The following is a 21,793-nucleotide window of genomic DNA, read 5'->3' as shown; positions in this document are numbered from 1 at the left end:
GGACTGGTATCCATTAATGAAGTTCATATAGCATGCAGGCATATTGATGACATCAAGAATTAACTACAAATGGAAAACCATGAGTCCCAGACGACTGTTCACATTTTTAAAAAGTATGATACAGTGATCCCATCAATTTCTGGATTTCAAAATGTTTACAGTTGTTTACAGGACCTACCCCCTAAGGCCTATAATATCCTTTGGGAAATACAGAATGGAGACTTCTGCTTCTTTCATTGATGACAAACTGAAACACTTTTTTATGAATAAGCCTCATGTTCTTTTTTTTTTTCCATAATAAATTTTTATTGAAATAAAGCCTCATGTTCTAAAAGACTATCAACACTTTTTTTTAGTATTTTAAAATATTTATTTTTACCACAATGTTATTTTTCTCACCATCCATGTCCTAGATTTATTTATGTGCATTCCTCACTCAGTTGGCCTAGATTAGTTTAATGAAACAATGACTATAAATTCTAAATAGAGTGAGCATTATGTTAGGTTCTTGTTTTGGATAACTATGCATTTTTTGCAGGAGAATGTTTTAAACAAAAATAGGATGTATAATGGGGGCAGGGTGTGTCCCTATCTATGCAGGCATGGTTATGTATTTATGTGGAATCCAAATTTGTGCTTGGGTCTTAATTATTTTTTAAATGTACTGATGCATTTGGATTTTCCTGTTGACATTTTTATCCTAAGGGACATGAATGCAGGTAAGTCTTGCTTATGTTTTGGAATACTCTAATTCCAATATAGAGATTTTTTTTAAGATTGACATAACATTACACCTTTAACTAGGTCAAATACCTGGATGTCACTATATATAAGAATGTCTCAGTAAAAGCTTTCAGTCAGTCATTTATGGAAAAAAACACCTTTTGTAATTCACACTTAGATTTCTAGAACCACCATCCCTTAAACCAGAAAAAAAGACTGGTGAAGGAGCAAATGGTAAGGGTTTCCAGCATGATCTCCAGAGACATAAGATTCCAAGAAGAGCTGTTAACACTGGAGAACATATTTTTAAACATGGTTATCCATAAACATTCATTAGTACATTTAGAGCCCAAGTCATTTAAAAAGACAAAGCAGATTTAAACCTATTTTACTGGATCACACCATCTGTAATATCAACTAAAGTGAGTATTACCAGGACCTAACCAACACTCAGTACATGTAATCTATGATAATGCCATATACACATTAACCTGCAGCTATTTAAAAAAAAATCTACAAAATCGTGGAGAGCAGTAATAGTTCAAAGTCCATAGTTTTGCCAAAAATGCAGGTCTGACAGTCATTTTATTTTTAAAAGGGCATGAATATCAAAAAAGAGTGGGGGAATACATCAATAGAGGCAAGATGTTCAAGGGAAGGGTACTGATTCATGTGGTCATTGCCATTTTATTTACTCGTGGATTGAAATTCACATTAAGGGGTATCCCACCCACTATTGTAAAGGTAAATTTAACTGCAGTACAGATGGGGAGGTATACAGAGCTATTTTGACATATGCCAGATGTATTGGCAAGACTGAATGTGTTCTTAAAGTACTTACCAAAACATGAAAGCATTAGAACCTTACTATTCTACAAACGCTAGCTACAAATTTTCTACATGTAGAGATTTGAAAAGGTTTACAGTTTTTATTTTGGAAAAAATATATTGCACTTCCCATAGAATAGTGATTGGAAGTCACACCTTGAAGCAGTGGAAGTGCATTGACAAATATATTGCAATGCTACCCTCCCTGCAGAGATCAATTAGTTGGTCTGTTAATAGTCTCTTAAGACTAAAGGCAGCAGTATTCAACTATTTATATACTGGACATCAAATTATTTTTACTTGGGCTTGTTTTTGTATTTAATATTTTTTACATTACTACAACAAAATAATATTTGTATGCAAAGTATTATCTACCTTTAAGAATTAGCCTAGTTCCATATGACTGTATCACATGACTATGATCATATGATGTGCTTTATCTTTATAAGAAAGTCTGGTCAGCATTGATCTGTGTTCTGAAGAAGTTGATTTTCATAGGTACATAGGTTCATAGGTAGGCAATAGGCTATCTGCCCGAAGGCATTTATAAGCCTAGCCAGAATGTGTTGGCTTTCGCCACCCCCCCCCCATCCTTAGATTAGTTCCCTGTGCCTCTGTCCAGCAGAGCCACTGAAGTGATCCCTGGGGTAAACTTTCTGTTTCCCATCCACTTGTCAAGGTTTCTCTTGAAGAGTGTTAGTGAGGAGCTCTGCCTAATGTAGATTGGAAACTTGTTCCAAAGCATGGGAAGTCTCTGGGACAGGAATCTATCCCTCCAACACGTCCCATTTATTTTTGTGGTGAGAGTTAGATCCCTAGAGAATGTGGCTCAAAAGGATATGGTTATCTTTAGGTGGAGCATGTCCATCAATTCTGGGTTGGACATGGCCTTGTATGTCAGGCAGAGATCACCTCTGAGTAGGCGGTATGCAACTGAGTGCAACTGAAGTTTCTTCAGTCGAGTTGCATAGGGCATCTGTTTGAGGCCAGTGATCCACTTGGTGAGGTACTTCTGTGGTCTTTCCAGCTGTTGCAGGTGTCTTGTAAGGTACATCCCAAATGGGGTGGTGTACTCTATGATGGGTCTGATGAGTGATGAGTAGAGGGGCACAATGACCCCTTTTGATCTGGATGCGAACCCTTTTGTGATTAGGTGGGCCACATAGAAGGATTTTCTAACCACTTTGGCAATGTGATTATCAAAGGAGAGATTGCTATCTACTTGGGTCCCCAGATCCCTTATTGCGTCTTCCGTATTTAGGGGACTACTTTTCATTCAAACAAAGCACTAAATAACAAACTGGTTGTTTCTGCTACCTTGGTTGCAGACCAGCATGTTTTATTTTGGATATTTGGTTTTATACAACACATTTTGAAGTGCGGGAGTGACTTTACTATGGAAGGAAGTAGAACATCACTACTTTCATTAGAAAATGCACATGTCCTACTGCATATCACTATTCAAAATGTCTAGAGATTCTGCAGTTATGTGACAGAAGTCAAGATACTGTTAATGCACTAGGATTTCTGAAGCATCATATTAGATAATGGTCCTCAGTGTACTTGCCAGAAGTTTTGCAACTCTGAGAGTCACTGGGCATCCAAATACATTACTTCAAGCCCCAGGTATCCTCAGAGCAATTGTAAGTGGAACTCGTGGTCCAAGTTAAAACTGTTAACAAGTATTATGAGTAATTTGAATTAACAGACTGTTACTTTATTTTTGAATATAGAAGTACAACATTGCTTTTTCAGGGACTTTCTCCAGCACACCTGTTCAAAGATATATACCCAATGTCTAAATTAGCTCATCTGGTGCTTGACAGTAAACCTGCAGTTGTTGAGATAGTTTAATAAACAATTTTGCATTTACAAAAGTAGCTATAAATAAAAAATGGTGGATGAATCCACATCAGCTTGGAAGGAGGAGAGGCTACTCAAACAGTGATCTATTATAACATCTACTGTATGGTAAATTTACTTATGAAACTGTAGTATGTTCAAAATAGATGTCTGTTGCGGAGACATAAGCTATATGGGTATATTACCATAGCTTAGGGAAGAAAAAGACAAAGGGAGAATAGCAATAAACTAACTCTCATGGAGTCCATTGATAATGGTCCTAGCAAAGTCTGTTTTAATCACAGTGCTTTGTAACAGTTTGTACAGAGGATCACATTGCTGCCTCAAGAATACATAAAGTCCATCCCTTTCCAAAAAGACAGCAAAGTAGTCAAAACCCTTGTATAATGAACATTAAACCTGCCTGGTAGTGGCTTGTTATGGTGGGTATAACAAAAGGCAATAGCATAAGACAAACCACCTGAAAATTGCCTGTTTTAAAATGAGTTATCCTTTCCTCTTACCCAGAACTGGATCCAGTACAAGGCGACCAAGGCAGTCACTTACGGCCCACTGACTTCAAGGGGGTCCCCACTGGATGGGAGAGTGCTTGCTGGCCAGGGAATTCATTTTATTTTAATTAAAAGTGAAGTATGCATTTTTGAAAGGGCATTCTTCTTTAAGAGAACCCTTTGTTCCTTTGAGTTCATTTATACATGCCTACTGTGTCTGTGTGACCAGTTTACATCTTCGTCTTCCATGCATGTGGAATTTGAATACACAAAGATATTTGGATTACGAACCAAGGATGGACCAGTATGAGGTTTGTGTGCTGGAGTGCAAGCATGCTCAAAATGTGAATACTATAAAACATTTGCACTGCAGACTGCAGATGGACAAGTAAGAGTTTTGTGTGCGAGTGTGTGTGTGTGTGTGTGTGTGTGTGTGTGTGTGTGTGTGTGTGTGTCTTTGTATAAGAGGAAGATGGGTAGGTGTGAGTGTGTATAACAGGAAGATAGGTAGGTTTGCATGTGTGTGTGTGTGTGTGTGTGTGTGTGTGTGTGTGTGTGTGTGTGTGTGTGTGTGTGTGTGTGTGTCTATAAGAAGTAGATCGTAGGGGCATGTATGCTTCTAAGAGGTATATAGGTAGGGGTATGTGTGTATGTGTGTGTGTGTGTGTGTGTGTGTGTGTGTGTGTGTGTGTGTGTAAGAAGTAGATGGGTAGGTGTGTGTGTGTAAGAGGTAGGTAGGTCCCATACCTCACAACTGTCCAGATTTTTGCCCCATATTTTTGGTCTGTTCCTCATAAAATTTGTGATTTTATGGAAAATCATTGAGGATTGAAGTTACTAAATAATGACAGACATTTGAGTTTCAGACGTCATATCCTTTAGAAAAATGCATACTAACAATTTACTAAGTCCATGAGAGCAATATTTAAAATCTGTCCCTATTTATTTTAGGCCTGGTCCAGACTTTTAAGAGGTTGAGATGTAGGTAGGTGTGTGTGTAAGTGAAATACCCTAGTTAGGGATAGCAGGTGGTTAGTAGTTTGCTCAGGCTCAAACTCTGTACCTTAGTTAAAGGAAAAAAAGACCCTGAATCTCTACTCCATCTACCAAGAAGCATTTGTCAAATAACTCACCTTTAGGTGCATTTTTCAAGAACTGAATTTCAGGTGCATTTTTCACTGAACTGAGTTTGAGTTTCAAGTTAAGCATTTTCAAGGAATTGAGTTTCAATTGCATTTTCAGGGAACTGTGAACTTCAAGGGAAAAAGGTTTACTGCTGTTCATGCTAAGTCTGTTTACCATGTGCAACAGTTTTGTTTAGCAAATGGAAACTCTATTGTGCTGTAGAACTGGAAAGTATTATTATTAGTAGCACAACATTCACATGCTTTTGCTTGATGCAGAAGGCTGCAGGTTCTACTCTCACAGCATGTAGATGGATTGCTGATACTGTGTTGTACTTGGGGTGGGGTGCTTCAGTCCTGCATATGTCATTCTTTGGAAGAGATGCCTAGCAATGATGAACTTGTTATCAGTTTGCCATCCATCCCTTATTGCAATATTACCAGCTTACCTTCTTTTAATGTAACATAGGCAATTTATTAATCTTGGTCAGCAGTCACTGAATTTGTAGATTAAACAATAAAAAATTAAGTTCCTTTCTAGCAGCAACCTCTTCATTAGTTACATATCCCTTTAATGTGCAATGATTCAGATGCCTTTCACTTTTCCAGAGATTGTGCATATTGACTGATATCAGTGGATTATAATAAGAGGAGTTTGAGTGGCCTTTTATGGTTGAAATGTTCTAAATTGGGCAGTTTTGGCATTATTGGTTCATATGTTTTGTTTCATTGCTTATTGGAAAAATGTTCAAAATTATAAATTAAAAACACGCTTTAACAAGTGGTGCTGTGTTATAAAAGGGATATAATTTAATACAGTCAAAGAACTCTTGCATGTTTGCATGGTCCTAAAATGTGTGCAAGGGGCCTGTGATTTGAAAATAGTCCAAAGATAAACTTAATCTGCCACTGGCCAGATGCATTTTTTTTGAATGTGGATTTCAGTGCTGTTTCAATGAATGCGAGTTTCATGGGCAGAGAAGTTTTAATGCTAAGTCTGTTTTCATTGTGAGACTGTATTGCTTTGTTTAGCAAATGTCTGTCATTGCTTATGCTATAAAATTTGACATAAAAGTGTTAAATTAAAGCCAATGTCCCACAAGGCTCGGTCCTTGGACCCCTACTATTTGGCATATACTTCTCAGAAGTACAGGCAAACACAGGAGGACTATGACTAGCCATGTTCACCGATGACTGCAAACTGGGAGCCATAATTGACTCTCCGGCTGACACAGACATCCTCCAATAGGGTCTTACTGAGGCAGGCACCTGGTGTCAAAGTCATGGCCTCAAGCTAAATGTCAAAAAATGCATAGTCATACCATTTGGGAAAAACAAAACACCCACGAATTACCACATAGGTGGCAGCTCCCTTAATACAGAAGAGGTAACAAGAGATCTGGGGACCCAGGTAGATAGTAATCTCTCCTTTGACAATCATATTGCCAAAGTAATTAGGAAATCCTTCTATGTGGCCCATCTAATTACTAAAGGGTTCACATCTAGAAATAGAGAGGTTATAGTGCCCCTCTACTCGTCACTCATCAGACCCATCATAGAGTACAATGCCCCATTTGGGATGTACCTCATAAGACACTTCCAACAGCTGGAAAGACCACAAAAGTACCTCACCAAGAGGATTACTGGCCTCAAACATATGTCCTATGCAGCCCGACTGAAAAAACTCCGGCTATACTCAGTGGCATATCGCTTATTCAGAGGTGATCTCTGCCTGACTTACAAAGCCATGTCCAACTCAGAAAGAAATCCAAGTCACTGTGAGCCACACGCTCTAGTGAGCTAAACCTTGCCACAGCAATAAATAGAACATGCTAGAGGGATAGATTCCTGTCACAGAGACTCCCCATGCTTTCGAACAAAATTCCAAACTACATTAGGCAGAGCCCCTCACTAACACTCTTCAAGACAAACCTTGATGAGTGGATGGGTAACATAAAATACACCCCTGGGATCACTTCATTGGCTCTGCTTGACAGAGGATAAGTTAATGAATCAATGGGGCAGCGAAAGCCAACACACTCTGGCTAGGCTTATAAATGCCCTCGGGCAGATAGCCTAGTACCTACCTACGAACCTATGAACCTAAATATCTGTAATCATACTAGAAGTAAAGCAGAAAACAGTATGCATACAGTGAGAGGTACTGGGCAGAAATAGCCAAGTAATGGGACACTGAAATAGCTATGGGGGGCTGTGTATGGGGTGTGTGGTGGCTGTGTATGGGGCAGGGCCTGATCCATTATCCTGCCTAGGTCCCCATTTGACCTTGATCTGGCAGTGCTCTTACCTACATAAGATACAAATAGATGCTCAGCTATCCTGAAAGTTCAAGTTTAAAATGTAGTATCTGAGCTGACTGCAAACATCTGCAATGTAAGCAATCCTCTCTCCTTGTTTTTTGGGTTCAGGAAAGAAAACTGTGAAATTAATAGTTTAACTTAAAGGAAGCTCTGAGACCACTTTAGGCATAAGGGAGGCATTTCTTCTCAAACTCACTGTTCCTGTGGAAATTAAGGTGTGGTTGACTTGATTTAAGCTGAAATATTCTCCTAACAGGTATCAGACGAATGAGTACAAGTCTTCCGAGTTAAGAACCTCAATTCATCCTCATATAAGCTGGGTCAGACTGAGATAGCTTAAGCTTTTTATGCACAAAGTTCAGATCCAAAGGATGACCCACCTGTTTTCTAGGTAGATGAGTCTATAATACCCCTTTCAAAAACTGTTTATCTTGGGCATTCGTAGAAAGGTAAGATCCAAGAACAGGCAAGCAGAAATGGTGACAAATGTACCTTGACAGAGGAATATGAAAGGCCATTGAACACTAGCTTATACAGGTAATCAAGAATTAAAGGCAACCAGGCCTGAAGGGGCACTAACTAAAAAATCTTTTCCACTTACACATATGATTTTTTAGTAGCAGTTTTTCTTGTCTCATATTATACCGAGATTTGGCTAAAACATTTGATACAATATCCTACTCGGACACTGTCAATAGACATACAGAACTATGTATAAACCACTTTATGACATGCTGGATAGCTAGCTGGCTCACTGATAAGACCCAAGATGTTAGAATCACTGAGGCCACCTAGAGAATGTGGATGGTCACAGATGGATTCTCCCAAGTCTCTGTGTTTCCACTTCTCTTTGGTATCTACTTCTCAGATAACATTGCCAATTTCAAAGGTCTCTGGCTAACCAAGTTTGCATATGATGGCAAACTGTGACCAGTCATTAAATCCCCCAGGATAAGAACACCCTTCAGGAGTTTCTAATATAGACAAATACTTGTTGCCAAAGCCATGGCTTAAAACTCAATACCAAGAATTGCATTATAGTACCTTTTGGGAAGTCTGCCACTCTCAGCAACTACAGCATCAATAAAACACCCTTAAAGTTGATTCACTAGTCAGGGATCTCATGAAAATAGTAACATAGCCTTTGACCAGCATGTACCCTAGGTAGTAAGACAATCCTATTTTGCTCAAATTTTAAGCAAGAGCATGGCATCTAGGTCCAGAAGTGCCATCATACCACTGTATTCTGCCATCATGAGACCCATCATAGGGTATAATACCGCTACAGTATGTACCTAACCAGACACATGCAGTAAGTGGAATGTCTAGAAAGGCTCCTTGCAAAAAGAATACAGGGAGTAAACACAATATCCTGTGCTATTCACCTGTCTTTACTCAGTATCACACAGACTTCTGAGAGGTGATCTTTGCCTGGCATGCAAGGCATCCATGAACCCGGTTTTGATGAACCTTTTGCATATCCGCAAAATAAACAGCAGAATTACTGAATTAAAAGTCCAAAATGTTGCTTGCTACATAAATAGGACATGTTTGAGAGAGATGCTTCTCAGAGAATTCCCATTCTCTGGAACAGGCTTCCCATCCATGTGAAGCACAGTTCATCACTGTCCATATTTAAGTGCAACTTGGACCAGTGGATGGCTAATTGGAAATCCATGCCAGGCCGGCTCTGATATCTGTGATGGACAGGGGCAGTCAGCAAATCACACCCTATATAAACAAAATATGTGGGTCACATTTGGGTTGTATGGCTAGGCTTATAAGGGGTATAGGGGTCATTACCCTATTATACACCTATGAATCTGCTGCAGCTCCTGAGAAGTATGTAGCAACATTCTGTTATCTAAACAGAGTTTCTAGACTGGGGTGTATCAAACTGCCTTTGTCCTGTGCAAGTAAACTGGTCTGCTAGAATGCTTGTGGTAATTACCACTGGCCAGACTGAAAAGGAGAGTGACTGTTGTCTTAGCAAAAAGGTAGTCTCCACCAAAACTGGAGCATCCATCTGGATCTTTACAGAACCCTGCTAATCCATGAATATTGTGGAAAATTATACAGAAACATTCTCTTCCATGGGAATGAGAATGTATCTTTCTTCCAGACCTGTTTGCAAGGAGTCCAGGAGCACAGTTTCTTTAGTGTCCTGTTCTGACTTGAGATAAACTGATCTACTTGTGATGTTAACCACAGTTGGATCAATTCTTGGAAGACTCCAGGATGAAGTTTCCATTCATGTAGGTCTGTCCTGGTCCTGCTGAGATTGTCGCAACTGAGTTTTGCTCAGACAGAATGGATGGAGCCTGAAGAATTAAACTGAGTTGAGTTGTTACCTCCACATCCAGTGCTTTCATACCAAGTCTGCAAAAGAGGAAAGATCTGGTATCCCCTCTTTTTTTATGTACAACATGACTTCCATTGTCTGTGCATCCCTGCAGAAATCCTGTTGACCAGAGATGATTCAAGGCCTACGAAGCATTGATAACTGTCAACATCTCTGTGATGTTTATGTGCTTCTGTCTGCTTACAAGATTCCCAGTCAAATTGTACATTTACCCCTTCTAAAACTGCTCCCCACACCATGTCTGAAGCATCTGTGGTAATGGAATGGATGGGGGAAAAAAGGAAAAATGGACAGCCTGGATTTCAATCTGTTTGATCCACCCATCATCTGATCTCCCTCTTTGCAACCCCCAGAACTCTGGTTGAAAGGACAAACTGTATAGATGCAGAGTCCAGACTGATCTGAGTTAGCACTGTCTTTTCCTCATGTGTAGTCTGGCTAAGGGAAGAATGTGAATCACTGATGCTATTAACCTAGAATGTAGAGAAACCCCTTTGCAGATGCATGGCTTCGACTGGAGAAACTCTGGAAGAATTGTTGGAACAAGTCTACTTTGTCTCAAGGAAGAAAAGCTCTTCTCTAGGCAGAGTTCAGCAAACATCCCAAGAAAGCCACTCTGTGAGAAGGGATGAGATCAGACTTCTGAAAGTTTTTCTTAAAAGTGAGATTGAAGTTTCTGAACAGTTGCTAAAGACTTTTGATAGCTAAAAAGAGTCTGGAGAGATAAGACAGTTGTCCAAATATGGAAAAATGTGTGTATGGTAAACAATGACCATCAGTAGGAATTTTGTAAATACCCTTGGTGCTGTGAACCTTCCAAAGGGAAAAACATAGAACTTTTATTGTAAGACAGATACAGCAATTAAGAAATGCCTGAAATGCTCTGCAATAGGGATGTGATGATCGGCATCAGTGGCGGCTGGTGACTTCAAATCAAAGGAGGGATGCAGGAGACAGCTGAATGGGTGGTGTCAATGGGAAGGGGTGCGGCCAACTAGAAAGCAGAGGAGCTATGCTCAAAACCACAAAAACTGCAACTTTAATTAAATACGCTCTCCTGTGTGCCAAACCATCATTATGAGAGTCCAATCAAGATAAAACGGAGTGTAAAAGAAAAAAAATATTTCAATGCATTGGCTGCATGACAGCTTACTTAATATCTAGATGGAAACAAAAAGGTTGTGAGGCATGAAAAAATAAATTACTTTTTAAATACATTACTGGAATGCCAGTCAAAATCAAGTATAAGAAAAACAAGCAGCACTCAACTCAAACCACTTCTCCTTGCACTGCAGTTCTAATTATAATTTATATTCTGCTTTATTAAAGTATCAAGTAACATGCTGAAAGTATCAGTCTCTGTGATACCCCCACTTGTAAAAATGTTTCTTATCCAAAAAAGGCTTGCTGCCTGAAAACTATCTAGCTGTTTCATGGGGAAAACCTGATCAAAGTAAAAAATGAAACGCAAATAAGAAACAAGCTCAAGATACATTGCCTAAAGGATTACTGGCACAGGTTATGGACCACGCATGATAGATTGGCATTCTGTTTAGTTTACAGGTAAAGCCTGCAAAGATTACTGCAAGTCTCCAACAAATGTAATGAGCTTCTTAAAATAATGTAATCCTGTCCTTTATTACAAATACTGTCATATGCATTTCAATACCCAAGGCTTATACATTATCTAGTTATATAAGTATTCTCTGCATGGCAACAACAGAAAGGCTTTCAATGTTGGCATATCTTTAACAGTATGCTTATTAAAGCTTACTTGCATCTTACAATCTCAGACAAGCTTACCTGATGGTCATTAAAGCATTGCTACTTAAACACAGAGCAAAAGGCACTTTCTGAATAATAATAAGCATAAAGCAACAGTATAAAAATATGACAGAAACAATCTGCAAAATCAAGGACAGATGAAAAGCCACTGTAGTACTTTTGTAGACCTTGGATGGGGGGATACTCTGCACATTTACACTGCATAACTGCTCCTTGCCTTGCTTGGACACATCCAGAGTCACTACATGGGGGGAGTGGGGTGCAACAAGTATGTCACAATTTGAAATGTCTCTGGCTGACTGTGATGGCACTGACACATTTGTCATATCCCTCAGCCTCTGAGCAAGAAATCTGGACAAAGCCATACACAGAAGTGGGACAAAGACAAAAAAATAAGGACAATGTTTAAATATTGCTCTTATAAACTTAGAAAGATAATAGAATAGCAGGTCTTGCATTAGTATTAATTTTCTAAAGGGTATGAAATCTGAAACTCAAATGTCTGTCATTATTTTCTAACTTCAGTCTTTAATGATTTGCCACTAATTTGCCAACCCCCCCCCCCACACACACACAATTTTATGAAAAATGGACCAGAAATGTGATGCAAAAATATAAAAAAGCCACACAATACAGATGGGAACCTGTCAAAGAAAGGACACTTTTTGTAATATTAATACTGCTAATGTGAGCAGCTGACAAAATAAAAGAATCTACATACATTTCTGAAGTAAAACTAATCTATAACTCTGATTATTACAGTTATTTATTAGTTGTAAACCCTCCACATTTTCTTCCAAAATTGTCATTTTGCGGAGAGATTATTAGGAGAAGAGCAACATGTTGAGCCAAAAATGGGGACAGTTGAGAGGTTTGGGTATGCCTAATTCTATAAAGCAATTTATTTGCACATACCTCTCAACCTGTTAATGCAGGAAATCTGAACAAGGCCAAATATGTTGGGTAACATATAAACAGTACTAAAAATTGGTATTGTATAAACTGAGACAGTTGATAGAATAACAGGTCTTGTTTTAGCATGCATTTTTCTGAAGGTTATGAAATCTGAAACTCAGTGTCTGTCATTATTTAGTGACTTAATTTCTAAATGATTTGCCAGAAAACCACAGCTTTTATGAGGAACAAACCAAATATAAGAAGCAAAAATCTATTCATTCTGTGAAAATCTGGACAGTTGAGATGTATAGTTCAGCCAGGGCTGTCTTTGAGTTTGCCCCCTTCCCCCTCACAAAATCATGGTCAAATGGAGCCTCCCCCCTGCAGCCATTCCAATGAAACATTACTTGGCTATTTCACCCCATTTACCATACACAATAATGTGCATCCTGCTTTACTTCTATGATGATTTGGACTTCATTTGAAAGTTTTATTTTGCATTTTACAGCACAAACACTAAGATATCTGCTAAACAAAGCAATGCATTCTCACAATGAAAACAGACAACATTAACATTTCTCTGCCCTTGAAACTCACATTAATTGAAACAGCATTGAAACCCACATTCAAAGAAAATACATCTGGCTAGTGGTAGATAAAGATAAACTTTGGGCTATTTTCAAATGATAGGTCCCTTGCACACAAAACATACACGTGTTCTGTGATGCACCTTCCTAATCGCATTAAATTATATTCCTTGTACAATACAGTACAGTTGTTAGAGGGTGTTTTAAATTTATTGCTTTGAACATTTTTCCAGTAAACAATGAAATAAAATGCATGCACCAATAATGACAAAACTGCCCATTTGAGAACATTTCTATCATAAAAGTCTACTCAAACTTCAACAGTCCACCAGTATCAGTAAATATGCACAATCTCTGCAGAAGTAAAAGTCATCTAAATAATTCCACATTAAAAAGATCTGTAACTAATGAAGGGATTGCTGCTAGCAAACAACTTTATATTTCATTGTTTCATCTACAAATAAAATGACTGTTGCCCTTGAAGAATAAATTGCCTATATTACATTAAAAAATGATAAGCTAGTAATATTGCAATAGGGAATAGATGGCAAATAATGAACGGGTTCATAGTTACTAGGTATCTTCACCAAAGAAGACATTCTCAAGACAGCAGCATCCACCCCATTTACAACACAGTACAATATCAGCAATGCATCTACATACTGTGGAAGTAGAACCCATAGCCTTCTGCATCAAAAGCAAGTAGACTACATGTTGTGCTATTAACAATGCAAGCAGTCTCAGCATAAGCAGCACTAAATTTCTCTTCCCCCACAGCTCTCAGCTCCTTGTAAAAAATGCACGACACTCAGCTGTATCTCAACTTTGCAGCACAAGAAATCTGGAAAAAGCCAAAATGTATTGGGGAGGGACAAAATCCCAAAAATCAGGGGCACATTTTAAACATTGCTTGTATAATCTTAGAGAGTTGCTAGAATAAAATGCTCTATTACTACCATGCATTTAACTGCCAAGTCTTGAACCAGGACCCTATGCAAAACAGTCAGAGCAACATACCACTATGCCAAATCAGCTGTTTTGTGAAAGCGAGGAAGACTGAAACTTAAATGGCTACCATTTAGTGAATTAAATTCTCACCATAGCTGTCAATCTCTTAGCACAAAACACATAAACAAACCCAGTAATGGGGTAGTACACCCCTCAAACATATTCAGTGAATTCAGTTCTCACCATAGCTCTCAACCTTAGCACAAAAAACCTGGACAAAGCCAATAATGGGGGAATAAAGTTCCAAAAATAGAGGCACATTTCAACTATTCATCTTATAAACTTGAAAAATTGCTTGAATAAAAGATTTTTTGTTACTATGTACTTTCTGAAGAATATAAAGTCTGAAATTCAAATGCCTATCAATTTTATTTATTTAACATTTGTTAACCAATAAAGTCTGACTTGGGACAAAAGCCAATTTTCAGCAGAGGCCCAGCGAGAAATACTGCAGACACGTCTTTGTAACATGGGAAGACACCAGAGCAAACCCACACAAATACAAAGAAGACATGTAGACTCCACACAAATGCCATCCCAGCCAAGAATCAAACCAGAGAACCTTTAGCTGTGAGGCAACAAAACTACCACTGCACCATCAACTATTTAAGGAACTAAAAACTCAGAAACCACAGATTTTACGAGGAACAAAACAGAACAAAATATGAGGCAAAAATCTGCAAGGGTTTCACAAATGGTGGGGGGTAGGGAATTCAGGCTCTTGTTACCTGCACACAAGGTACAGGGTTCAAGCCTGAGGTATTCTCTAACCACCACCAGTAGGTATCCTGAGTTCTCTCTAGCCACCAGTATAAACCAACTGGGGCATTACACACACACACACACACACACACACACACACACACACACACACACACACACACACACACACACACACACACACACACACACACTACCTGAGTCTATCCCATCTGTACCTTGCTTCTTCATCCTGAGTCTCCTGTAATCCACAGCTTTCATATCTTCAGTAATGATAGAATCAATGCAATCCAAAGCTTTCTCTTGCAATTGGTAAACCCACAGCACAGCTACAGTAATCCTGCATTCAGCTTCAGTAATCCTGCGTTTGTGCTGGAATGTACACTTCCGGTTTCTCGGCTCTTTCCTGGGAATGTTCAAAGACTGCTGATTTTGCAGTCCAATCCCCTTCCAGTCTATGTGGTTAGCACCACATAGACTTCTGGGGAATCAGCAGTCTGCTTTCTGAATCCAGACTGGTAAGGCAGCAGTCCAGATTCACTTTGTATGGAGGACTTGTAGGACTGTACTATTGTGGTTCACAGCTAAGGGTGCTGCAGTCTGATATCACGAGCCACCAATGATAGGCATCCTTTAGATTCAGCTTCACCATGAAAGTGAGATCTGGTACACTGGGCAAAGGGGAAGCCTTGGAAAAGTGGGGCATTCCCATTGATAAGTGCACCCTGACGGATTAATTTTGAAACCCAGCTTTGTGGCCATCTGATGCAAAAAGGAAGGTGTAGTCTCAAAGACATGGAAAGGATGTTAGGTTAGAAAAGGGGAAGACCTTGAATAGGCAGAGAGTCATGCTGACCAAGAGGACTATCCTTTATTATTAGAGACTTTTCCTTTATTTGCAGAGCCTCCTTTCCATTACTTTTTTAAAATCTGTTTGCTGATTCCTTGCTGCTTAAATTCCTTATTGGAGAAGGGTGCTGAGGAGAAGAAATTAGTATTTGTTCTGAAAAACGAAAGATGAGAAATGTGAAACACTTGACTTAGTGTCCCCTTTCATCACACCCTCAGCTGCAGAAAGATCAAACTGAACCTGTTTATCCGAAGGGAAATTTAAAATCTCAGTTTTAACATAATCACAATGATTTTGAAAATGAAGACAAGCAAATCTGCACAACACTGATCCAAAAGCAGCTGCTCAGAAGGAAGCAGCAGCATCACAGGAATATTATTTATGCATGTATGTATCTATGTATGTATGTATGCAGTTATTTATGTATTTATTTATTTATTTATTTGTGTAGTTAGTTATTTATTTATTTGTTGACATTTGGTGACCAGGAAAGTCCGACTGGGTCAGAGGCCCTTTTTTAGTGGAGGCCCGGGGAGAAAAGCTCCACAAATTAACAAAGTACAATCATGAAGTACAATAATGGAGTACAATTTTTTTTTTAAATTAAGAACAATAACAAGATATTAAAATAAAACACATATGGTGTTGCCATATATTAGTAGCACAAACTTACGTACAATCAAAATCAAGGTTTCCATGGTTTGCATATATGAGATGTCACATTTATGAATGTTTTGCAGAGAGCAAGGTCAATACAATCCAATTTGTTAAAATTAGCATGCAGCCATTACAGTTTTTGATATAGGTTCACAAGTTCATAGGTAGGTACTAGGCTATCTGCCCAAGGGCCTATGTAAGCCTAGCCAACAAGGTTCCCTGGCTTATTCCACCCAAGAAAGTTATTTTCCTGTACCACTGTTGAGCAGAGACACAGAAGTGATCCCCGGGGTGTATTTCCTATTTCCCATCCATTCATCAAGGTTTTTCTTGAAAAGTGTTAATGAACTTTGCTTGACATGGATGGTTAGCTTGTTCCAGACTATGGTAAATCTCTGGGATAGGAATCTATCCCTCCAGCATCTCCTGTTTATTGTGGTGACAAGGTTTAACTCCCTGGAGTGTGTAGCTCGGAGGGATTAGGATTTCTTTAGGTGTAGCATGTCCAACAGCTCTGGGTTTGACATAGCTTTATATGTTATGCAGAGATCACCTCGGAGTAGGTGATATGCTACAGAGTAAAGCTGGAGTTTGTTTGAGGTGGTCAGTGTAGGGCATTTGTTTGTGGCCAGTAATCCTCTTTGTGAGGTACTTCTGTGGCCTTTCCAGCTGCTGCAAATGTCTTGTGAAGTACATTCCAAAAGGGGCGTTGTACTGTATAATGGGTCTAATGAGTGTCGAGTAGAGGGGAACAATGACCTCTTTTTTCCTGGATGAGGTGTGCCATGTAGAAGGACTTCCTGACTACTGTGGCAAAGGAGAGACTACTGTCCACCTGGGTCCCAAGGTCTCTTATCACGCATTCGGTGTTAAGTAGATTGCTGCCTATATGGTAGTTCATGGGTACAGAGTTTTTACCAAAGGGGATGATACTGCACTTTTTGGCATTGAGCTTGAAGTCATGGCTCTGACACCAGGCATCTGTCTCAGCGAGACCCTTCTCTAGGATGTCTACATCATTTGGGGACTTGACTATGGCTCCTAGTTTGCAGTCATCTGTGAACTACATCAGCCAAAGGCCTTCTGTGTTAGCCTGTACTTCAGAGAAGTAGATACCTAACAGGAGAGGTCCCAGGACGGAGCCCAGTGATACTCCACTTTTCACTGCTTTGAGGTCATATTTGGAGTCTGCAGCTTTTACAGTGTGGGTTCTGTCATTGAGCCATTTGGCAACCCATCTTGTGACGTAGGAATTTATACCTAGTTTAGTGTGTTTAGCTATAATTCCAGAATGGGGGATGGTGTTGAAAGCCTTGTCAAGGTCAAGATAGGCTGTGTGAACCACCTTACCCTCATCTACGGCTTTGGTGACTGCCTCAAAGAAGTCAATCAGGTTCAGGAGGCATGATCTGCCTTTCATAATCCCGAACTGGGTAGGCTCCAGGGTTTGGAGGTTACCAATGTCTTTGTTTATGAGTTTCATGATGATACGTTCCATGGCCTTGCAAACCAGGCTCGTCAGGCTAATAGGTCGATAGTTCCTGAGATCAGGGGTGGCTCCCCCTTTGTGGAGTGGGATAACTGTTGCTGTGTGCCCTTCAGTGGGCACAAAGCCTGATGCAAGGCTATTATTGAACATGGTGCTTAAGTGGGGAGCCAGTTTGTTCTGAAGTTCATGTGAAACGCAGCCTGGGATGTTGTCCAGTCCCATGGATGCTGTGATTTTGGCTTTAGAGAGTGCAGCTTTTACCTGCATAGTTGTGATTACAAAGACACTGCATTCTTCCTGTATAGATATGGGCACTTTAGAGGGTGAGAGGGGGGGGGTAAAGTTAGCACTGAACCTATCTGCCAGGATGTTGGCAATATCAGTTGGTTCTGTAATTTTCTTGCCTTTGTGCTGTAACTCAGAGCAGATCTGGGTGTTGCCATTGAGATTCTTGACATAGCTATAGAATGCTTTCTGGTTGTCCTTAGAATTAGTGGCGATTTTGTTTTCATAGCTAGCTTTGGAGGATCTTATAAGTGATCTCAGCTTCATACTAAGGCTGACCAGGGAGCTCCTCCACTCATGGGATTTTGCTCTCTTTTGCAACAGTTTCTTCCTTCTGTTGTACAGTTTGTTTCTGGCAGGGGACCACCAGATTGGCTTCCTTTTTTTGGAGGATAGCGTCTGGGTTCTGTTTGGGATAGCATGATCCACGCACTCGTGTAAGTGCTTATAGAGTGCATTTGTGTAGGATTCAGCAGTTGTAACTGTATTGTCCATCTGCATGGGTGTCTTGAAGTTCACCACTTCTGTCTTAAGAAGCATGAACTTGGCTTTAGAGAAATTTTTGACTGTGGTTTCCTTAATGGGGGGTGGGGGTGGGATGTGGATATCAAGGGTGATTAGCTTATGGTCGGATCGGACCAACGTGGAGTTGACTTCAGGTGTGGAACACCAGTCACTCGTGTTGGTAATGACTAGGTTTAGGATATTGTTGCCGCTGGTGGGGGTGTGAATAAGTTGATCCAGGGCATTGGAGTGTATGAATTCCAGAAAGCATTGAGATAAGGAGTTGGTACATGAGTAGTTTTCACAGTTAATGCTGGGATAGTTGAAGTTACCCATTATTAGGATGTTTGGTTGAACCCTAATATTTTCCAGTACATCAAGAAAAGAGGAGTGGAAATCCTGGGACAAGGTGGGGGATCTGTAACAAGCTACAATTTGGATTGCAGTTTTGCCCAGAGTTAGTTGCACTTGGATAACCTCTGATGCATTATGCTGAGCAACTAGCCTGGAGGTGTGGATATCCTTGATGAATATGGACACACCTCTGCCTTTGGTGTTTTCGTCCAGATTACATGGCCGAAACGTGTAGTATGAGTTATAGCCTGGTAGTGCAGGGGTGCTCTCTGGAGCCTTGAGCCAGGTCTCAGTCACTGCACAGATATCAATGCTCTCCATTTTAAGGAGTGCCTCGAGTGAGCGCATTTTGAGATTTAGACTTCTAGCATTGAGTAGCATTACCCTCAGTTTTTGCTTTGCTTGCTATGTATGTAATAGGGTAGATGTTTAACAAGGAGTTTATTGTTGGGAGAAGTAGATGAATACAGATGTAGTAGAAGAGGCAGGGGGTTAGATGAGAGAGAGGAATTAGTGTGAGAATGTTAGATGAGGGTGCATTATAGAAATAATTATGGTGAGAGGTATGGTAGTGGCATGTGAAAGAATCTAAGCTAGACATAAGGGAGAATTTATTGAAGATGGAAAAGAGGGAAGAAAGTTGGGTGTTATGAAAGCAGGGTGAAGTTCAAAGAGGTAGGAGTTAGCATGGCCGGCCTTAGGCATAGGCAAACTAGGCAACCGCCTAGGGCACCGTACAGGCCAGCCTCATAAGGGGCGCAAAATCGCAAAACAAACCAAAGTTAAAAAGTTAAACTTTCTTCACTTTTTAACATTGCGCCCGATGCCCGTTTGTACACAGTAACATTGCGCCCTCCCCCCACGGCTGACAACACGAGCACACAGCATAGAACTCCCCCCTCCCTACGTTGTTCTTCCATTCTCCCCCCCCCTGCGTGATGTATGGTGAGTCATCCTTTTTTTTTTTAAAACCAGCTGCCTAAAATCACGAAAGTTGCAGCTGAATTTCTTCTGCTTTGTCTTTCTTTAGTTAGAATAAGGCTGTACAACTTGCCGTTTTTTGCTTTCCCGGCTGTATATAGAAAGACGTGCACGTGGTCTTGTTCAGTTGGTAATGGCAACAGATTTCGTTTTATTGCTACAAATGATAGGTGTATGTGTTTGTGTGTACGTAACTGTTCAATCATGATCTACCTAACCCTCGTTTTACACTCGCTAAGCTGTTTTATTTATTTTTTTATGTAAAACTCAATAAACAGTTTAACGAGTGTAACAGAAGGGCTAGTTAGATCATGATTGCACAGTTATGCACACAAAACATGTTGCGGTCGATAATTGTGCAACGTAAGGTAAAAAAGTGCCCTGAAATAACTGTAGCCTGCTTGAGATATTTTGCTTGTTATGCTTCTTTCTCTTAACTCCTTCTCCGTTTTACAACTAGCCTCTCAGTAAGTTGCTTTTCTGTTATGCACATTAAGGTAAATGCAAGAGAGATTTTTGTGTGTAATGCTTCTGCTGCTTCCTCTCCATTAAGGAGATTTTGTGTAGTGCTTCTGCTTTCTCAACGTTAAGGAGGGATTTTATGTGCAATGCTTCTGCTGGTCACTCACCATTAAGGAGAGATTTCTGTGTGTGTGTGTGCGTGCGTGTGTGTGTGTGTGTGTGTGTGTGTGTGTGTGTGTGTGTGTGTGTGTGTGTGTGTGTGTGTGTGTGTGTGCGCGTGTGTTTGGGGATGTGTCTGTGTGTGTCTGTGTGTGTGTGTGTGTGTGTGTGTGTGTGTGTGTGTGTATGTGTGTCTGTGCGTGTGTGTCTGTATGTGTGTGTGTGTCTGTGTGTGTGTGTCTGTGTGTGTGTCTATCTGTGTGTGTGTGTGTGTGTGTGTGTGTGTGTGTGTGTCTGTGTGTGTGTGTGTGTGTGTGTGTGTGTCTGTAAAATGTCCCAGTTACGTATAACAGGCAGTTAGACCTAACCCAGGCTCAAACCCTATACCTTGCGTACAGGAGCCTGCATTCTCTACCCACATCAGCACTTGTCATATTCAGGAAGTTCGTTCCATAGCTCTCAATTGACTACATATTCACAAAACATTATACCTGACTTATACTTTTTGCCTGTTCCTCTTAAATTTTGTGGTTTTCTGGCAAATCAGTGAGGATGGAATTCACTAAATCATGATAGCCATTTAAGTTTTTGTCTTCCTCTCTTTTTTGGAAACACATAGCTACACGACATAATTTTAGCAATGTTCTAAGATTATACAAGCAATATTTAAAACGTGCCCCTGGATTTGGGTGCCCCCCCCCCCCCGCAATTTTTGGCTTGCTCCAGATATCTTCTGCTGTAAAATTGAGAGCTTTAGTTGTGTCAAGTGGATGGTGCATTGGTAGTGTTATTGCCACACAGCAAGCAGTTCTCTGGTTTGATTCTTGGCTGGGGTGCCTTCTGTATGTCCTCCCTGTGTTTGTGTGGGTTTCTGTGGCTGCTCTGGTTTCCTTCCTCCCCTGTTACAATGACATGTGTCTGGAGCATTTCTCCCTGGGCCTTTGCTGAAAATTGGCTTTGTTGCAAGTTGAACTTTCCTGGTAAACAAATGTTAAATAAAGTTTGCTGAGAGCTTCAGGAGAAGAATAGTTTAGTGATACTTATTCCGCGTCTGTTTGCATTGTTAGTACCACAACAGGCAGTAGCCTTACTTTTGAGGCAGAAGGCTGTGGGTTCTACTCCCACATTATGCTGATGGATCACTGATACTGCACTGTGTTGTACTTTAAAGGGAGTGGATGCTGCAGTCCTGTGAATGTCCTCCTTTGGAGCAATTACCTAGTAACTATGAACCATTTATCATGTTGCCATCCATTCCCTATTGCAAAAATTACTAGTTTATCATTCTTTAATTTAACATAGACCATTTATTCTTCAAGGGCAACAGCCACTTTATTTGTAGA

Source organism: Protopterus annectens, chromosome 8.part1, assembly GCF_019279795.1.
Source record: "Protopterus annectens isolate FY-2018-M chromosome 8.part1, PAN1.0, whole genome shotgun sequence".
Lineage (NCBI taxonomy): Eukaryota > Metazoa > Chordata > Ceratodontiformes > Protopteridae > Protopterus > Protopterus annectens.
The sequence above is the reverse complement of the archived record's forward strand: the minus strand, read 5'-3'. Positions refer to the sequence as shown.